The 19,995-nt window shown below is 46.4% G+C and overlaps 1 pseudogene across 1 annotated transcript; it reads left to right on the plus strand.

Moving 5' to 3' along the window:
• Positions 1 to 18,191: 18,191 nt before the first annotated feature.
• Positions 18,192 to 19,035, plus strand: LOC311342524 (zinc finger MYM-type protein 1-like; annotated as a pseudogene). The gene has a single exon. The product of its transcript is annotated as a zinc finger MYM-type protein 1-like (transcript).
• Positions 19,036 to 19,995: the final 960 nt, after the last annotated feature.

Consider the following 19,995-nt stretch of genomic DNA (forward strand, 5'->3'; position numbering starts at 1 on the left):
TTTTTTAAAACTGCGCGCAGTGATGAACGGGACCTCGTAGTGGCGGCTGCAAGCCGGCGCGAGGTCCCGTTCATCACTGCGCGCAGTTTTAATCTTATTATTATTTTTCTCCGTCTTCGACTGCATTTTTCCCCCCCTGCACATATTCGAAAACTCATTTTTATTTGGCACATTTTGTGGGACTGGTGAAAAATTTGATATTCTAGCCCTCAAATTCACATTCGCCCCTAGGTGGCGCTATACCAACTATGCCAAAATTTCAACGTTTGCACAAGCATAACTCGTCACCGGTTGGACCTAAACTCATGAAACTTTGCACACATATGCAAATCCTCATAATGAAGAAATTTGCAGATACTAACTTAGCACTTCCGGTAGCCAGATTTCCCGCCATTTTGAATTTAGTTAAAAACAGTAAATTCCCCAAGGATCCCAGGTTTTTCGACTTTGACAAAATTCCTTTGGCACATATCATCTATGGCCCATTATCTTCAATCTGACATAAGGATTAGTCTGTAGGATAAATGTCAAAGTACCCATGAGCCATTGAGTTCAAAAAGGGGTGTGTTTTTCACCCCAAAAATAGTAAATTGCACATATCTACATTAATTGGACTCCTATGGTGTTGGACCTCTCTACTAAAGTTGTTCATAATCAAATTCTGAACAAGAATAAGTCAACAATTTTTCAAATGGGGCGTGGCATCGAAGTGGGCGTGGCCCGTTACTAAAATAGCCACAGTTCATAGACGCAATGTTTGATTTGAGCGGGACCAACTCAATGGCCGTTAGGTACCAAAGTTCTAACTGCTCACCAAAATTTAAGTCGATTTAAAAAACAACATGGCCGCCAGAGGAGGGTCGATCACTCTGCGGACACCGTAATAGTTATGAATATGAAATTCACAGGTCACGTGTAGACTGGTGCCTCTAGCTCACATACCAAAATTCGTGTTTCACATGTGTGTAGCGCCCCCTACAGGAACTTTAAAAAGCAGCCCCTGCGCCACGTTTCACCAATATGTATGAAAATCGGTAGGCACGTATAAGGTCCCATGACCTACAGAAAAGCCTCTTGGACCCATGCTCCAAACCCCACCGGAAGTCGGAAATTTTAATTTTTTCATTTTCACTCTCGGCGGCCATTTTGAAAAATTTTCACTTTTTTGCCTTGTATTTGAATGAACTCCTCCTAGGGAATTTATCGGATCTGCTTAAAAATTGGTCAGTACAGTCATGAAGTGGTGCTAAACCAAAATCGTGCTATTTGTGACTGTACGTTGAAGGGCGTGTCCGTGGCATGCCGTCAAAGTTGGCCATTTTTGAATTCCGTCGCCTTGTATTTGAACTAACTCCTCCTGGGGAATTTATCGGATCTGCTTCAAATTTGGTCAGTACAGTCATGAAGTGGTGCTGAACCAAAATCGTGCTATTTGGGACTGTACGTTGAAGGGCGTGTCCGTGGCGTGATGTCAAAGTTGGCCATTTTGAATGGAATTTCACTTTTTCGCATTGTATTTGAACGAACTCCTCCTAGGGAATTTATCGGATCTGCTTCACAATTGGTCAGTACAGTCATGAAGTGGTGCTGAACCAAAATCGTGCTATTTGTGATTCTACGTTGAAGGGCGTGGCCGTGGCGTGCCATCAAAGTTGGCCGTTTTGAATTCCGTGGTCTTATTTTCGCTTTTTTCCCCTTGTATTTGAACAAACTCCTCCTAGGGAATTTATCGGATCTGCTTCACAATTGGTCAGTACAGTCATGAAGTGGTGCTGAACCAAAATCGTGCTATTTGTGATTCTACGTTGAAGGGCGTGGCCGTGGCGTGCCATCAAAGTTGGCCGTTTTGAATTCCGTGGTCTTATTTTCGCTTTTTTCCCCTTGTATTTGAACAAACTCCTCCTAGGGTATTTATCGGATCTGCTTCACAATTAGTCAGTACAGTCAAAACATGGTGCTCAACCAACGCCGTGTTATTTGTGACTGTACATTGAAGGGCATGGCCGTGGCGTGCTGTCAAAGTTGGCCATTTTGAATGGAATTCTTTCACTTTTTCGCCTTGTATTTCAACTAACTCCAACTAGGGAATTCATCGGATCATTGATGTAGGGTTAATGAACATGTAATTCAGTTAAATGTGGTCTTATATGTTAATGTCAAAACAATCAGTAGGACACCACAGGGCACCTCTGCTTCTACAGATTACATAAATTTGCGAATTTTTTTTAAAACTGCGCTTTTTTAAAACTGCGCGCAGTGATGAACGGGACCTCGTGCCGGCTTGCGGCTGCGTCACGTGCGGTCCTAACATGTGCACATCTTGCCAGCACACATGTTACGACGGCACGTGACGCGGCCGCAAGCCGGCGCGATTTTTTTTTAAAACTGCGCGCAGTGATGAACGGGACCTCGTAGTGGCGGCTGCAAGCCGGCGCGAGGTCCCGTTCATCACTGCGCGCAGTTTTAATTAGGGACCGAGCCAAACATGGCAAGGACCCTATTGAAACCCTCATGATTATTATTATTCTTCTTCTTATTTTCCCTCATCTTCGACTGCATTTTTCCCCCCCTGAACATATTCTAAAACTCAATTTTTCTTGGTGCATTTTGTGGGACTGGTGAAAAATTTGATATTCTAGCCCTCAAATTCACATTCGCCCCTAGGTGGCGCTATACCAACTATGCCAAAATTTCAACGTTTGCACAAGCATAACTCGTCACCGGTTGGACCTAAACTCATGAAACTTTGCACACATATGCACATCCTCATAATGAACAAATTTGCAGATACTAACTTAGCACTTCCGGTAGCCAGATTTCCCGCCATTTTGAATTTAGTTAAAAACAGTAAATTCCCCAAGGATCCCAGGTTTTTCGACTTTGACATAAATCCTTTGGCACATATCATCTATGGCCCATTATCTTCAATCTGACATAAGGATTAGTCTGTAGGATAAATTTCAAAGTACCCATGAGCCATTGAGTTCAAAAAGCGGTGTGTTTTTCACCCCAAAAATAGTAAATTACACATATCTACATTAATTGTACTCCTATGGTGTTGGACCTCTCTACTAAAGTTGTTCAGAATCAAATTCTGAACAAGATTAATTCAACATTTTTTCAAATGGGGCGTGGCTTCGAAATGGGCGTGGCCTGTTACTAAAATAGCCACAGTTCATAGACGCAATGTTTGATTTGAGCACGACCAACTCAATGGCCGTTAGGTACCAAAGTTCTAACTGCTCAATTAAAATTAAGTCGATTTAAAAAACAACATGGCCGCCAGAGGCTCAAAATCACTCTGCGGACACCGTAATAGTTATGAATATGAAATTCACAGGACACGTGTAAACTGATGCCGATAGCTCACATACCAAAATTCGTGTTTCTATTTTTTGTAGCGCCCCCTACAGGAACTTTAAAATGCAGCCCCTACGTCACATTTCACCAATATGTATGAAACTCAGTATTCACGTACAATGTGCCCATACCTACAGAAAAGCCTCTTGGACCCATGCCCCAAACTCCACAGGAAGTCGGCTATTTGCATTTCTAATTTTCACTTTTGGCGGCCATTTTGAATTTTTTTCACTTTTTGGCCTTGTATTTGAATGAACTCCTCCTAGGGAATTTATCGGATCTGCTTCAAAATTGGTCAGTACAGTCAATAAATGGTGCCGAACCAACGCCGTGCTATTTGTGACTGTACGTTGAAGGGCGTGTCCGTGGCGTGCCGTCAAAGTTGGCCATTTTTGAATTCCGTCGCCTTGTATTTGAACTAACTCCTCCTAGGGAATTTATCGAATCTGCTTCCAAATTGGTCAGTACAGTCATGAAATGGTGCTGAATAAACGCTGTGCTATTTGGGACTGTACGTTGAAGGGCGTGTCCGTGGCGTGATGTCAAAGTTGGCCATTTTGAATGGAATTTCACTTTTTCGCATTGTATTTGAACAAACTCCTCCTAGGGAATTTATCGCATCTGCTTCACAATTGGTTAGTACAGTCAAAAAATGGTGCTGAACCAACACCGTGCTATTTGTGACTGTACATTGAAGGGCGTGGCCGTGGCGTGCCGTCAAAGTTGGCCATTTTTGAATTCCGTCGCCTTGTATTTGAACTAACTCCTCCTAGGGAATTTATCGGATCATTGATGTAGGGTTAATAATGTTAGTTAAAGTTGTTACAACATGTAATTCAGTTAAATGTGCTCTTACATGTTAATGTCAAAACAATCAGTAGGACACCACAGGGCACCTCTGCTTCTACAGATTACATAAATTCGCGAATTTTTTTTTAAACTGCGCTTTTTTAAAACTGCGCGCAGTGATGAACGGGACCTCGTGCCGGCTTGCGGCTGCGTCACGTGCGGTCCTAACATGTGCACATCTTGCCAGCACACATGTTACGACGGCACGTGACGCGGCCGCAAGCCGGCGCGATTTTTTTTTAAAACTGCGCGCAGTGATGAACGGGACCTCGTAGTGGCGGCTGCAAGCCGGCGCGAGGTCCCGTTCATCACTGCGCGCAGTTTTATTCTTCTTCTTATTTTCCCTCATCTTCGACTGCATTTTTCCCCCCCTGAACATATTCTAAAACTCAATTTTTCTTGGTGCATTTTGTGGGACTGGTGAAAAATTTGATATTCTAGCCCTCAAATTCACATTCGCCCCTAGGTGGCGCTATACCAACTATGCCAAAATTTCAACGTTTGCACAAGCATAACTCGTCACCGGTTGGACCTAAACTCATGAAACTTTGCACACATATGCAAATCCTCATAATGAACAAATTTGCAGATACTAACTTAGCACTTCCGGTAGCCAGATTTCCCGCCATTGTGAATTTAGTTAAAAACAGTAAATTCCCCAAGGATCCCAGGTTTTTCGACTTTGACATAAATCCTTTGGCACATATCATCTATGGCCCATTATCTTCAATCTGACATAAGGATTAGTCTGTAGGATAAATTTCAAAGTACCCATGAGCCATTGAGTTCAAAAAGCGGTGTGTTTTTCACCCCAAAAATAGTAAATTACACATATCTACATTAATTGTACTCCTATGGTGTTGGACCTCTCTACTAAAGTTGTTCAGAATCAAATTCTGAACAAGATTAATTCAACATTTTTTCAAATGGGGCGTGGCTTCGAAATGGGCGTGGCCTGTTACTAAAATAGCCACAGTTCATAGACGCAATGTTTGATTTGAGCACGACCAACTCAATGGCCGTTAGGTCCCAAAGTTCTAACTGCTCAATTAAAATTAAGTCGATTTAAAAAACAACATGGCCGCCAGAGGCTCAAAATCACTCTGCGGACACCGTAATAGTTATGAATATGAAATTCACAGGACACGTGTAAACTGATGCCGATAGCTCACATACCAAAATTCGTGTTTCTATTTTTTGTAGCGCCCCCTACAGGAACTTTAAAATGCAGCCCCTACGTCACATTTCACCAATATGTATGAAACTCAGTATTCACGTACAATGTGCCCATACCTACAGAAAAGCCTCTTGGACCCATGCCCCAAACTCCACAGGAAGTCGGCTATTTGCATTTCTAATTTTCACTTTTGGCGGCCATTTTGAAATTTTTTCACTTTTTTGCCTTGTATTTGAATGAACTCCTCCTAGGGAATTTATCGGATCTGCTTCAAAATTGGTCAGTACAGTCAATAAATGGTGCCGAACCAACGCCGTGCTATTTGTGACTGTACGTTGAAGGGCGTGTCCTTGGCGTGCCGTCAAAGTTGGCCATTTTTGAATTCCGTCGCCTTGTATTTGAACTAACTCCTCCTAGGGAATTTATCGAATCTGCTTCCAAATTGGTCAGTACAGTCATGAAATGGTGCTGAATAAACGCCGTGCTATTTGGGACTGTACGTTGAAGGGCGTGTCCGTGGCGTGATGTCAAAGTTGGCCATTTTGAATGGAATTTCACTTTTTCGCATTGTATTTGAACAAACTCCTCCTAGGGAATTTATCGCATCTGCTTCACAATTGGTTAGTACAGTCAAAAAATGGTGCTGAACCAACACCGTGCTATTTGTGACTGTACATTGAAGGGCGTGGCCGTGGCGTGCCGTCAAAGTTGCCCATTTTTGAATTCCGTCGCCTTGTATTTGAACTAACTCCTCCTAGGGAATTTATCGGATCATTGATGTAGGGTTAATAATGTTAGTTAAAGTTGTTACAACATGTAATTCAGTTAAATGTGCTCTTACATGTTAATGTCAAAACAATCAGTAGGACACCACAGGGCACCTCTGCTTCTACAGATTACATAAATTCGCGAATTTTTTTTTAAACTGCGCTTTTTTAAAACTGCGCGCAGTGATGAACGGGACCTCGTGCCGGCTTGCGGCTGCGTCACGTGCGGTCCTAACATGTGCACATCTTGCCAGCACACATGTTACGACGGCACGTGACGCGGCCGCAAGCCGGCGCGATTTTTTTTTAAAACTGCGCGCAGTGATGAACGGGACCCCGTAGTGGCGGCTGCAAGCCGGCGCGAGGTCCCGTTCATCACTGCGCGCAGTTTTAATTCTTCTTCTTCTTATTTTTCCTCATCTTCGACTGCATTTTCCCCCCCCTGCACATATTCGAAAACTCATTTTTATTTGGCACATTTTGTGGGACTGGTGAAAAATTTGATATTCTAGCCCTCAAATTCACATTCGCCCCTAGGTGGCGCTATACCAACTATGCCAAAATTTCAACGTTTGCACAAGCATAACTCGTCACCGGTTGGACCTAAACTCATGAAACTTTGCACACATATGCAAATCCTCATAATGAACAAATTTGCAGATACTAACTTAGCACTTCCGGTAGCCAGATTTCCCGCCATTTTGAATTTCGTTAAAAACAGTAAATTCCCCAAGGATCCCAGGTTTTTCGACTTTGACAAAAATACTTTGGCACATATCATCTATGGCCCATTATCTTCAATCTGACATAAGGATTAGTCTGTAGGATAAATTTCAAAGTACCCATGAGCCATTGAGTTCAAAAAGGGGTGTGTTTTTCACCCCAAAAATAGTAAATTGCACATATCTACATTAATTGGACTCCTATGGTGTTGGACCTCTCTACTAAAGTTGTTCATAATCAAATTCTGAACAAGAATAAGTCAACAATTTTTCAAATGGGGCGTGGCATCGAAGTGGGCGTGGCCCGTTACTAAAATAGCCACAGTTCATAGACGCAATGTTTGATTTGAGCGGGACCAACTCAATGGCCGTTAGGTACCAAAGTTCTAACTGCTCACCAAAAATTAAGTCGATTTAAAAAACAACATGGCCGCCAGAGGAGGGTCGATCACTCTGCGGACACCGTAATAGTTATGAATACGAAATTCACAGGACACGTGTAAACTGGTGCCTCTAGCTCACATACCAAAATTCGTGTTTCTATTTTTTGTAGCGCCCCCTACAGGAACTTTAAAATGTAGCCCCTACGTCACGTTTCACCTATATGTATGAAACTCGGTAGGCACGTACAAGGTCACAATACCTACAGAAAAGCCTCTTGGACCCATGCTCCAAACCCCACAGGACGTCGGCTATTTGCATTTTTAATTTTCACTCTCGGCGGCCATTTTGAATTTTTTTTCACTTTTTAGCCTTGTATTTGAATGAACTCCTCCTAGGGAATTTATCTGATCTGCTTCAAAATTGGTCAGTACAGTCAATAAATGGTGCTGAACCAACGCCGTGCTATTTGTGACTGTACGTTGAAGGGCGTGTCCGTGGCGTGTCGTCAAAGTTGGCCATTTTGGAATTCCGTCGCCTTGTATTTGAACTAACTCCTCCTAGGGAATTTATCGGATCTGCTTCAAATTTGGTCAGTACAGTCATGAAGTGGTGCTGAACCAAAATCGTGCTATTTGGGACTGTACGTTGAAGGGCGTGTCCGTGGCGTGATGTCAGAGTTGGCCATTTTGAATGGAATTTCACTTTTTCGGATTGTATTTGAACGAACTCCTCCTATGGAATTTATCGCATCTGCTTCACAATTGGTCAGTACAGTCATGAAGTGGTGCTGAACCAAAATCGTGCTATTTGTGACTGTACGTTGAAGGGCGTGTCCGTGGCGTGCCGTCAAAGTTGGCCATTTTTGAATTCCGTCGCCTTGTATTTGAACTAACTCCTCCTAGGGAATTTATCGGATCTGCTTCAAAATTGGTCAGTACAGTCATGAAGTGGTGCTGAACCAAAATCGTGTTATTTGTGACTGTACGTTGAAGGGCATGGCCGTGGCGTGCTGTCAAAGTTGGCCATTTTGAATGGATCATTGATGTAGGGTTAATGAACATGTAATTCAGTTAAATGTGGTCTTACATGTTAATGTCAAAACAATCAGTAGGACACCACAGGGCACCTCTGCTTCTACAGATTACATAAATTCGCGCTTTTTAAAAACTGCGCGCAGTGATGAACGGGACCTCGTGCCGGCTTGCGGCTGCGTCACGTGCGGTCCTAACATGTGCACATCTTGCCAGCACACATGTTACGACGGCACGTGACGCGGCCGCAAGCCGGCGCGATTTTTTTTTAAAACTGCGCGCAGTGATGAACGGGACCTCGTGCCGGCTTGCGGCTGCGTCACGTGCGGTCCTAACATGTGCACATCTTGCCAGCACACATGTTACGACGGCACGTGACGCGGCCGCAAGCCGGCGCGATTTTTTTTTAAAACTGCGCGCAGTGATGAACGGGACCTCGTACTGGCTTGCGGCTGCGTCACGTGCGGTCCTAACATGTGCACATCTTGCCAGCACACATGTTAGGACGGCACGTGACGCGGCCGCAAGCCGGCGCGAGGTCCCGTTCATCACTGCGCGCAGTTTTAATTTTTTATTGTTATTATTATATATATTATTATTGGATATTGGAGACACCCGCCAAGTGCTACAGAAAGTAAACAAAGAAACATACCCCTAGGGCCTGCGAGAGCATGGGAGTAAGACAGCTCGACGATTGACAACACGGCTACAGACCCAGGAACGGACATGACTATGACCAAGAACACGGTACATGAGGCAACCACAGCAGCAACAGGACACTCACTCAAGGTGTGCACCTGTTGATGGGCGAAAATAACAAACAACAAAGCAACACCAGCACCAGCCAAATCCAGGAGACAGCATGAGTTATGTCCATCGGAGTGCCCGTAAAAAGTTTGTTTACTCCCAGCACTGTCCTGCTACGGTTCCTTCCATCTGGTCCCCAGCTGATCGCGTCGCACTCTGTCGACGTCATCAGAACGCTGGCGTAGTAGGGACTTGTAGTGAGAGCAGCACTCGGCGACATAGAAAATCTGGAGTGGATTACACTGTGCTGCAGAGTTTACAGAAATACTCACCACCAGCTCTGTCTTCTGTCACCATGGAATTGTTAACACTCAATCCCTTAATAAGAAATCTCTACTCATACATGACCATATTTTAGAAAAAAGTATTGATTTCATGCGTCTAGTTGAAACATGGCATAAACCTGGGGACCACCTTCTGCTGAACGAAGTCTGCCCCCCGGCTACAACTACATGGAGAGAGCACGTACCTCAGGCAGAGGTGGTGGCCTACTCATTATCCACCGGACTGAATTGGAATTCTCACCTCTTCCGTTGCCTGACCTCACCTCCATGGAGTATCTAGCTTTTAAATGCAAACCTCCATACTCCATGACAGTGCTTCTAATTTACCGTCCTCCAAAATCAAACTCTTAATTTCTCCCTGAAATACACAATCTCCTCACATCACTCTGCACCTTGTCAAATAATGCTGTAATTATTGGTGACATCAACATTCATGTTGACAACCCCTCCTGTCCTCTGGCAGCAGAGTTTCTGAGCCTGCTGGATTGTCTTGGTCTGCAGCAGCATGTTGAGGATCCCACCCACAACAAAGGTCACATCTTGGATCTGGCGATTACCAACTCTACCTCTATCAAGACTCTCGAAGTCTACGATCTTAGGGTGTCTGACCACAAGGTAGTCTCAATGACTCTGAAACATCTCTGCTGCCTCCCTCCAGACCCAAGCGCCAGATATCCTTTAGGAATCTGAAACGGATTGTCTCAGTGGACATGGCCACAGACGTCCAGCATATCACCTGCTCAGCCCCTGAAACTGTGGACGAGCTAGTGGAGCACTATAACACCTCTCTGAGCAGTGTTCTCGATCTTCATGCTCCTGTTAAGACGCGTGAAGTCACGTTCGAACGCTCTGCCCCCTGGTACACACAGGAACAACGAACAATTAAAACAGCTGGCCGTGTACTGGAACGTCAATTCAGACACACGGGGCTCACTGTCCACAAACATGCCTTCCGTGAGCATCAAAAAACCTATTGCCAAGCCCTGAAAGATGCTCGGTCGACATTCTACGCCAACCTCATCAATAGGCACACTGGAAATTCTAAGAAGCTCTTTTCCACAATAAATTACTTACTGAAGCCACAATCACCCTCACTGACCAAAGCTACAGTTGAGCGATGCAACAGCTTCATTGACTTTTTTTTAGATCTAAAGTCAACAACATCCGCTCTCTGTTGCCCAGCTCCTCCTCTCCCTCTCCCCCTGCTTCCAACCTCCAGGTGGAGAGTCTGCTATCCCTTCCTTGCTTCTCTGAGGTCCAGCAGAGTCACATTGAGAAAACCATCAGAGGAATGAAGGCAACCACCTGTTGCTTAGACCCCTTCCCATCTACTCTGCTTAAATCACACATCTCCATCCTCAGTACAATCATCACCCAGGTTGTTAACCTTTCACTTCAAACCGCTCATGTTCCACCCGCTCTCAAAGCTGCGGTCATTCGTCCCCTCCTGAAGAAACCCTCCCTGGACCCGGACAATCTTGCAAACTATAGGCCTATTTCAAATCTCCCCTTTCTATCCAAGGTACTTGAAAAAACAGTTGCCACACAGCTTCAGGACCACCTCACACATAACAATCTGTTCGAAAAATTTCAGTCAGGCTTTCATTCAGCCCACAGCACCGAGACAGCCCTGCTCAGGGTGACAAACGACATTCTGATGACTGCTGATTCAGGGTCACCATCACTCCTCATCCTCCTGGACCTGACAGCGGCCTTCGACACCGTGGACCACACCATCCTCCTCGAGCGTCTCCATAACACCGCTAGACTGACAGACCACACACTGCAATGGTTTAAGTCCTATCTTTCAGATAGGACTGAACATGTCTCACTTGGAGGATGTGAATCCAGGCCGCTCCGTGTCACCTGTGGTGTTCCCCAGGTGTCAGTCCTTGGCCCCATCCTCTTCACCATTTATATGCTTCCCCTCGGTCATGTCATCAGCAAACACGGACTGTCCTTCCATTGCTATGCTGACGATACACAACTTTACATTAAAACTGCCCCACACACCTCCACAGCCTTGTCATCTCTCACCTCCTGCCTTGAGGAAATCAAGGCATGGATGAGCAGCAACTCCCTTCAGCTGAACAGTAACAAAACGGAAGCATTCCTCATTGGTACCCCTCATCAAGTCCACTCCTCACCCATATCCCAACTGACTTTCGATGGACAGGATATTCCTCTCTCCTCAGCAACAAACCTGGGAGTTTGGTTCGACCCCCACCTGACCTTCAATGAACATATAAAACATCTATGCAAGACTTCATTTTTCCATCTCCGCAATATTTCAAGACTCTGTCCCACTCTATCCCTCCCAGCAGCAGAACAATTGGTCCATGCCTTCATTTCCTCAAGGCTGGATTACTGTAATGGGCTCTTCATTGGGATACCTGGCAAGACCATACAGAAGCTACAATACATCCAAAACAGCGCCGCCAGGGTCCTAATGAGAGCCTGTGAATATGAGCATTTCACCCCCATCCTTCAATCACTGCACTGGCGCCCTGTCTCATCCCGGATCAACTACAAAATTCTGCTACTCACTCATAAATGCATCCATGGACACGCACCTACCTACCTTCAAGAACTCATCACCCTACAGTCCACTACCCGCACTCTCAGATCCACAAACACCCTGCTCCTCCAAATCCCTAGCACTAGGCTCTCCACCATGGGAGACAGAGCTTTCTGCTCGGCCGCACCACGCCTATGGAACAGTCTCCCAATCCAGATGAGGGCCATTCAGAACCTGGACTCTTTTAAAATAGGCCTGAAAACCTTTTTATTCAGAAAGGCCTATGGCTGCTAATCTTTATTGAGTATGCTTTTGTTTTCTTTACCTTGCTTTTAACCTTTGTAACCTTGTAGCACTTTGAGATCTCTTTGATGAGAGGTGCATTAGAAATAAAATGTATTATTATTATTAAGAGATCAAAAGACTGGTCAGAGAGAGAAGGCAGTGGAGAAAGCAGTGGAAGAAGGCCTCTGATGCAGAGAGAGATGGTCATGCTACTCCAGTGGAACATCAAATGCCGGTTGGCAACCTTGTGAAGAGCAGAGAACTTCAGGAAACTTTGTAAGAGGAAGGAACGCACAAGAACACGGTTCTGTAAAAACCCTTTCAAGTTTGTCAAAGACCTCTTCGTTAAGGAAAAAAGCAGAACCCTGAAAACTCCAAAGCAGAAACTTGAAGAACATCTGGAAAAGGTCCACTGTGACACGAAAAGGCACGAACAGCTAGTTATCCCACATGACATCCATGACATACCTATTCAACCTCCTGAATTTCACCTGGAGACTGGCCCTTCTAAATGGAAAGAAGAAGAGAATACAGTACGGCGTGCAAGATAAGCATCAGCCCCTGGGCCGAATGGAGTACTGTATAAGCTTTACAAGAACGCACCAGATGTTCTTCGCTATCTTTGGAGGCTCATGAGGATAGTGTGGCTGGAAGTGTGCTAATTCCCAAGGAGAAGGATGCAGCAGACATCAGTCAATTCCGACTAATCTGCCTTCTCAACGGGGGGGGGAAATCTTTTTCAGCGTGATCGCACAGAGGCTGTCCACCTACCTGTTGTAGAACAATACATCAATCAATTCATCCGTGCAGAAGGCCGGTATCCCTGGGTTCTCTGGTTGCTTGGAGCATACCAGTATGATCTGGCACCAGATCCGCCTTCCACCTATCCGAGCATACATGGATGACATGACCACTCTGACCACTACTGCAGCATGTACCAGGCAGCTACTTGGAAAACTGCATGAGAACATCAAGTGGGCCCGGAGGAATATCAAGCAACTCACAAAGCATCTCAATTGTCAAGATAAAGCTTAAAAACATGAAGTTCTGCATTGGTGAAGACCGTCTGGAAAACACAGTCTGGAAAACATCAACAAGACCCTACTGCCAGGGAAGCTCAAGCTCTGGTGCCTGCAATTTGGACTTATCCCTCGGGTAATGTAGCCGCCCACTATCTACGAGGTCCCAATAACAACTGTGGAGAAGGTGGAGCGAACCATAACTTCATATGTGAAGAAATGGCTTGGGGTCCCATGCTCAGGGGTGGACCATACTATTAGGCAAACCAGGCATTTGCCTGGAGCCCCAGGCCCCATAGAAGGCCTTTTGGGGCCCCCAAAAGGCCTTCTTTATATTTTGTCCCCATATTTATTGTTTTTATAAAAATCTCTTTACAATAGTAGTGTCGGGATGTCTAATTACTCATGTTTTGACGGTCTTTCTACCAACCGTGCACCCCCCTTCAGTCTGCACTACATGGACTATTCCATGTTACGCGCATCATGCTCATCACGCTGCACGTATGCGGAAATGATGTCAAATTCAAAACAGTAAATAACGGTAAGAGAGAGAAGAGATACATCGAGACAGAAATGAAGAACATACGAAAGCGGGTCACAGAAGAAGAAGAAGAAGGACCAAAGGCAAGAATTTATTTCAAAGCTGCCTGTCACGTTATTTGTGTGTGGGCACAGGGTTGTTGGGTGATTTGCTCCACAGGCATTGGGTTAGACAGGTGGGGGCGTGGCGAGCGGAGCTGGGCACTGCAACGAGGCACACCTGGACCTCATCAACTCATCACACACTCTTTCTTAAGTCTGGCGGGGACTTCTCGTCGGTGCCAGATTATTCCGTCTCATTCGGTACTTTGGCTAACGAGTTTAGATCAATTTATGGTACTCCGACCTGATCTTGTTTTTTCATTGACGTTTGTGTGTTTTTGCCGGTAGCTAATTCCTCGCCAGCATATACCAGCGGACCGCAGCATTCACCAGAGCCTCCGCCAGCTACGCCTACCCGTTCCTGTCTTCGCCTGCTTCGCTGGATATCTTTTGTGTTCATTGTTGGACAATAAACCTTTGACTGTCCGAACTGCCTCAGTTTCTGCATCCGGGGTCCTAACTAACATTACCGAGTTCCTAACAGAATAATCTGGCCAACATGGACCCCGCGGAATCAGAGAAGGTTCGGCAGGCGCTCTCCTCGCAGGGCACGAGGATCGGACAACACGACGCCGCGTTACAGGAGTTTTCTGAGGTTCTTCGGGATCTCTCCGCCGGCATGTCTGCGCTGGGAGCCCGTATGGAGCAGATTGGTTCCCAGGTCTCCTCCCTAGCCGCTCGCGTCTCGCACCATGGACCGGCAGTCTCCTCCGCGTCGGACTTCCCTGCTGTGGCGCCCGTTTCCTCGCTCAACCAGCCCCGCAAACCGTTTATTCCTACTCCGGTCAGGTATGCGGGGGAGTTAGGCCGTTGTAGGCTATTTTTACATCAGTGCTCCCTAGTTTTTGAACAGCAGCCGTTGACTTACGCCAGGGACAGGACTAAGACTGCTTTTATTATGAGTCTGTTGTCAGAGCAGGCCGCTGACTGGGCGGTAGCAAACTCTATTAATAGACCCACTCTCGCGCTTTCCTACGACGATTTTGTTTACGAAATGCGGAGGGTGTTTGACCACCCGGTTCGGGGAAAGGAAGCCAGCAGCCGACTTCTCTCCCTGCGTCAGGGCTCAGACTCTGTCGCGCAGTTCGCATTAAGTTTCTGTATTCTCGCGGCGGAGAGTGGGTGGGATGAGGCGGCTTTACAGAGCGTTTTTTTGAGGGGACTAACCGCCGTATTAGAGACCAGCTCGCGGTTAGGGACGAGACCAGCTCGCTGGATGAACTCATTGCCTTAGCCACCCGCTTGGACAATCGGTTAAGAGAGAGACTGAGGGAGAGACTCGACCATCCTTACACTCCGTCCGCCGCTGTTGGTTCTGGACCTACCGGTTGGCAGGTCGCCCGGACTAACCCCATGTCTCGTTCTGCTCCCACCGCTTCTTCCACCGATGTAGGACTCGGGCCCAAGCCCATGCAGGTGGGGAGAATGCGGTTATCCTCTGCAGAACGCCGCCGCCGCACTAGGAACAATCTCTGTCTTTTCTGTGGGGAGGGGGGTCATTTTCTCGATACATGCCCACAGACAGTAAAAGGGCAGGCTCACCAGCTTCCAGGGGGCCGCTGGTGAGCCAAGTGGCCGGTCCTCCGGTTCCCCCCACACGGATCCTAGTTCCGGGTCAGCTACCTGGTCTTCAGCATTCTGATTCCTTTTGTGTTTTTATTGACATGCATCCACCGGGTGTGGCGCGAGGCGAGGGAGGCACTCACGCGCACGGCTGCCCAGAACCGGCAGCTGGCGGACCGTCACCGCACTCCGGCTCCCGACTACCAGGTGGGGCAGAGCGTCTGGCTCTCCTCTCGGGACCTGCCCCTTCAGACTGAGTGTAATAAGCTGACCCCTAAGTACATTGGTCCGTATGTGATTTTGGGTATCATTAATCCGTGTGCTATCAAGCTCAAGCTACCCCCTGCTCTCAACGTCCATCCGGTCTTCCACGTTTCACTTCTAAAGCCTGTTTCTACCAGCATTCTCAACCCTCCGGCCGAACCTCCTCCACCCCCCCGGCTCATCGATGACCACCCGGCCTATTCTGTCCGGGAACTGTTGGACGTACGCAGACGGGGTAGGGGGTTCCAGTTTCTGGTGGACTGGGAGGGGTACGGGCCAGAGGAGCGGTCCTGGGTCTCCCGATCCCTTATCTTGGATCCTGAGCTGATCAGAGAGTTTTATGAACGTTTTCCAGAGAAGCCTGGTGGGCCGCCAGGAGGCGTCCGTTGAGGGGGGGGTACTGTCACGTTATTTGTGTGTGGGCACAGGGTTGTTGGGTGATTTGCTCCACAGGCATTGGGTTAGACAGGTGGGGGCGTGGCGAGCGGAGCTGGGCACCGCAACGAGGCACACCTGGACCTCATCAACTCATCACACACTCTTTCTTAAGTCTGGCGGGGACTTCTCGTCGGTGCCAGATTATTCCGTCTCATTCGGTACTTTGGCTAACGAGTTTAGATCAATTTATGGTACTCCGACCTGATCTTGTTTTTTCATTGACGTTCGTGTGTTTTTGCCGGTAGCTAATTCCTCGCCAGCATATACCAGTGGACTGCAGCATTCACCAGAGCCTCCGCCAGCTACGCCTACCCGTTCCTGTCTTCGCCTGCTTCGCTGGATATCTTTTGTGTTCATTTTTGGACAATAAACCTTTGACTGTCCGAACTGCCTCAGTTTCTGCATCCGGGGTCCTAACTAACATTACCGAGTTCCTAACACTGCCAAAGCTATCAAGCTTTTTTACAGGCACTGCGGTGGGAGCGGGACCGTCGGCAGAACAAGTGCAGCAGTTTACATCGTTTGCTCTAGCCGGTGACGTTACAGCTGAAGCTCCTGTAATTCCAAGTGGCTCTGGCTCAGCCAGCAGCGATGCTAATGATGTTCATGTGTGTCAACAAACTGACGGAGATGATGCACAACTGGCAGTGAGTATTTTTCCCACTTCTTCTTTGGATATTGTTGATTATGATGTCAACAATGACAGCGACTGCGAGACACATTCTTGTGGATGACCCAGCACTCTGGCCCAAGCTGCTCACTGATAGAGAGTGCTGCTCAATAGTCAAAGTGGGGCCAGTCCAGGTCAAAGATAATGATTTTCCACAAAATGAAAAGGGCCGCAGATTCAAAGGCATACTATTACATAGTAATGAAAAATGGCGAGAGGGTGAACAGGTCTTGGTTAGTCTACAGTGAAAGTGCAGACCGTGTTTTTTGCTTTTGTTGTCGCCTTTTTGGAAAACAAAAACAACAACTGAGTGAGGAAGGCTTTAAAGACTAGAAAAACCTTGGAATCCATTTAATCCACCATGAAAGGTCTGAAGAGCACAGGAAAAATTCAGAAAGCTGGAAGCAGCACTCACATCGGCTTGAGACAAAAACAACAATAGATCAGCAGAATCAGGACATAATTGAAGTTGAAGCAAAACACTGGAATGAGATTTTATCCAGGTTACTGGCAATCATCAACTTCCTGTCAGAGAGAAACCTTCCTCTCCGTGGCCACTCTGACAAACTTTATGAACCAGGCAATGGAAATTTCTTGAGTCAGGTTCAGTTAATGGCTCAGTTTGACCCTGTGATGCGTGAGCATCTCAGACGAATCCAGGCTAAGGAAGCCTCAGACACGTACCTGAGTAGTGGAATCCAAAATGAAATAGTCTCACTTGTGGCCAAGTGCACAACAGATGCCATTGTTGACCGAGTAAAAAAAGCAAAATATTATTCGGTAATAATGGACTGCACACCCGATTTGAGTCACAACGAGCAGCTCTCGGTTGTGCTGCGAATAGTAAATTGTGATTTAAAAAAAGGCATAGCAGTTCACAAACATTTTGTTGGATTTCTGGTGGCCCATGATACCACAGGCAAAGGCCTGTTTGATTTATTTTTAGGGCACCTAGAAAAACTAGGTTTGGACCTTGCTAACTGTCGTGGCCAGTCATACGACAATGGCATCAATATGCAGGGCAAGAACCAGGGGGTCCAGAAGAGATGCTAGATCTCAACAGCAAGGCATTATGTGTTCCCTGTGGAAGTCACACACTGAACCTTGTTGTTGGTGATGCAGCCAAGTTATCTGTGGCATCAGTCAGTTTCTTTGGTCTGTTACAGCGTCTCTACACCCTCTTCAGCTCCTCAGTACACCGCTGGACCATCCTCAAGGAACATGTGAAGACCTTCACCGTAAAGGCACTGTCTACAACGAGGTGGGAATGTCGAATTGAAGCTGTCAAAGCTGTGTGGTATCAGTTGCCTGACATCCTAAAGGCGTTGACTGCACTAGAGGACCATGCCATGGAAAAGCGGGATGCAGAAGTTGTCTCGTCAGCTAGAGGGATCTTCAAGGAGATGCAGACATGGCCTTTTCTGGTAAGCACAATTGTATGGTACAATGTTTTGTACCAGATCAACAAAGTCAGCAAGCTTCTGCAGAGCCCCACAATATCAGTTGCTACACTCAGGAGAGAAATCACTGCAGTTACAGGCTTCTTACAGGAATTCAGAGAAACTGGATTCAACTCAGTTAAAACTGATGCCAGGGAAATTTCAGAGGAGATTGGGGTAGAAATTAGCTGGCCAGAGGTCCGAAAGAGAAGAGCAAAAAGACAGTTTGAATATGAAGGAGGAGAGGAAACACAGGGTACAGCAGAAGAGATCTTCAAACGAGAAGTTTTTCTTCCTCTTGTCGATACAGCCCTGGTCACTGTCAAAGAAAGGTTTTCCCATATGGAAACATTTTTCCAGCTTTATGGATTTCTGTACTCAAAGGACCTTATGAAAAGCACAAAGGAGGAAGGAAGGCTAGGGGAATGCTGCCACAAATTGGAGCAGGCCACAGAAGATGTTGAAGCTCAGGACCTGAGGCTGGAGGTAGAGGGGGCAGTTCAGTCCTTCCCGACAGACATCTCAACACCATCAGAGATGCTAAATCACATCTATAAGGAGGACATAGTTGAACTGTATCCCAATTTAAGTGTTGCACTCAGGCTCCTTATTACTCTTCCAGTTACTGTAGCTTCAGGTGAGAGAAGCTTTTCTAAACTAAAACTCATAAAAACATACCTGCGAGCCACCATGACACAGGAAAGGCTGTCTTCCCTTGCTGTTCTTTCGATTGAGCAGGAAATGAGAAAATCGTTAGACATGAAAGATGTCATAGCAAGATTTGCTGAAGCCAAGGCTCGCAAAGTCAAGTTTTGAGAGAGAGAGAGAGAGAGATGAGGATAAACTGAGACAAGAGTCACCGATGAGGATAAACTGAGACAGAGTCACCAATGAGGATAAACTGAGACAGAGTCACCGATGAGGATAAACTGAGAGAGTCACCGATGAGGATAAACTGAGACAGAGTCACTGATGAGGATAAACTGAGACAGTCACTGATGAGGATAAACTGAGACAGAGTCACTGATGAGGATAAACTGAGACAGAGTCACCGATGAGGATAAACTGAGAGAGAGGAAGAGTGAGGAAGATAATAACAGCCCAGTAAGACGAGAGAGGCAAATAAACAGTGAGACTGAAGAGGTAATGATGACATCTTAGATTAACAATCAGTGTAATGTGTCACCATAATTGATCGTATTGTTTTGTATGCTATTTTATTTTTGCCGGACACAAAATAGACCACAATGCCCTGTCCAACCCCCTGCTGTGACCTACTGGATACCTAAGGTAAATTAATAATTAACAGTTGCTTAAAAGAAGGATAGTGACTTTTGTTCATCCCTTGTATGGAGTATCTAATTATGCGATATGAGGTACATTGGACCGGTAGATGCAGGGGCCCCCAAATGACTGTTCACCTGGAGCCCCCAAAGTTCGCCACTGCCCATGCTGTCTAGCTAACATCAGCCTCTACGGCAAAGGGGTCTTTGAACTGCCTATCACAAGCCTCACTGAAGAGTACAAGTGCTCCAAAGTGAGACTCCATATGACTTTGAAGGACTCCAGACCATCAGCAATGCTGCACCACCTCTGTTAACTGGACAGAAATGGACATCATCCGATGCGGCGCAGCATGCTACGTCAGCCCTGAAGCACAACGACAAGAAGCCGAGAAGGCCTTCGGGACACTCCGAAGAGCCTTGTGCTCGGAGCCAGTACTCATAACCCCTGACTTTGCTTTACCCCTCATAGCACACGGACGCTTCGGAGGTG

This window comes from Micromesistius poutassou (genome assembly GCF_964030765.1).
Source record: "Micromesistius poutassou genome assembly, chromosome: 4".
Classification (NCBI taxonomy): Eukaryota; Metazoa; Chordata; class Actinopteri; order Gadiformes; family Gadidae; genus Micromesistius; species Micromesistius poutassou.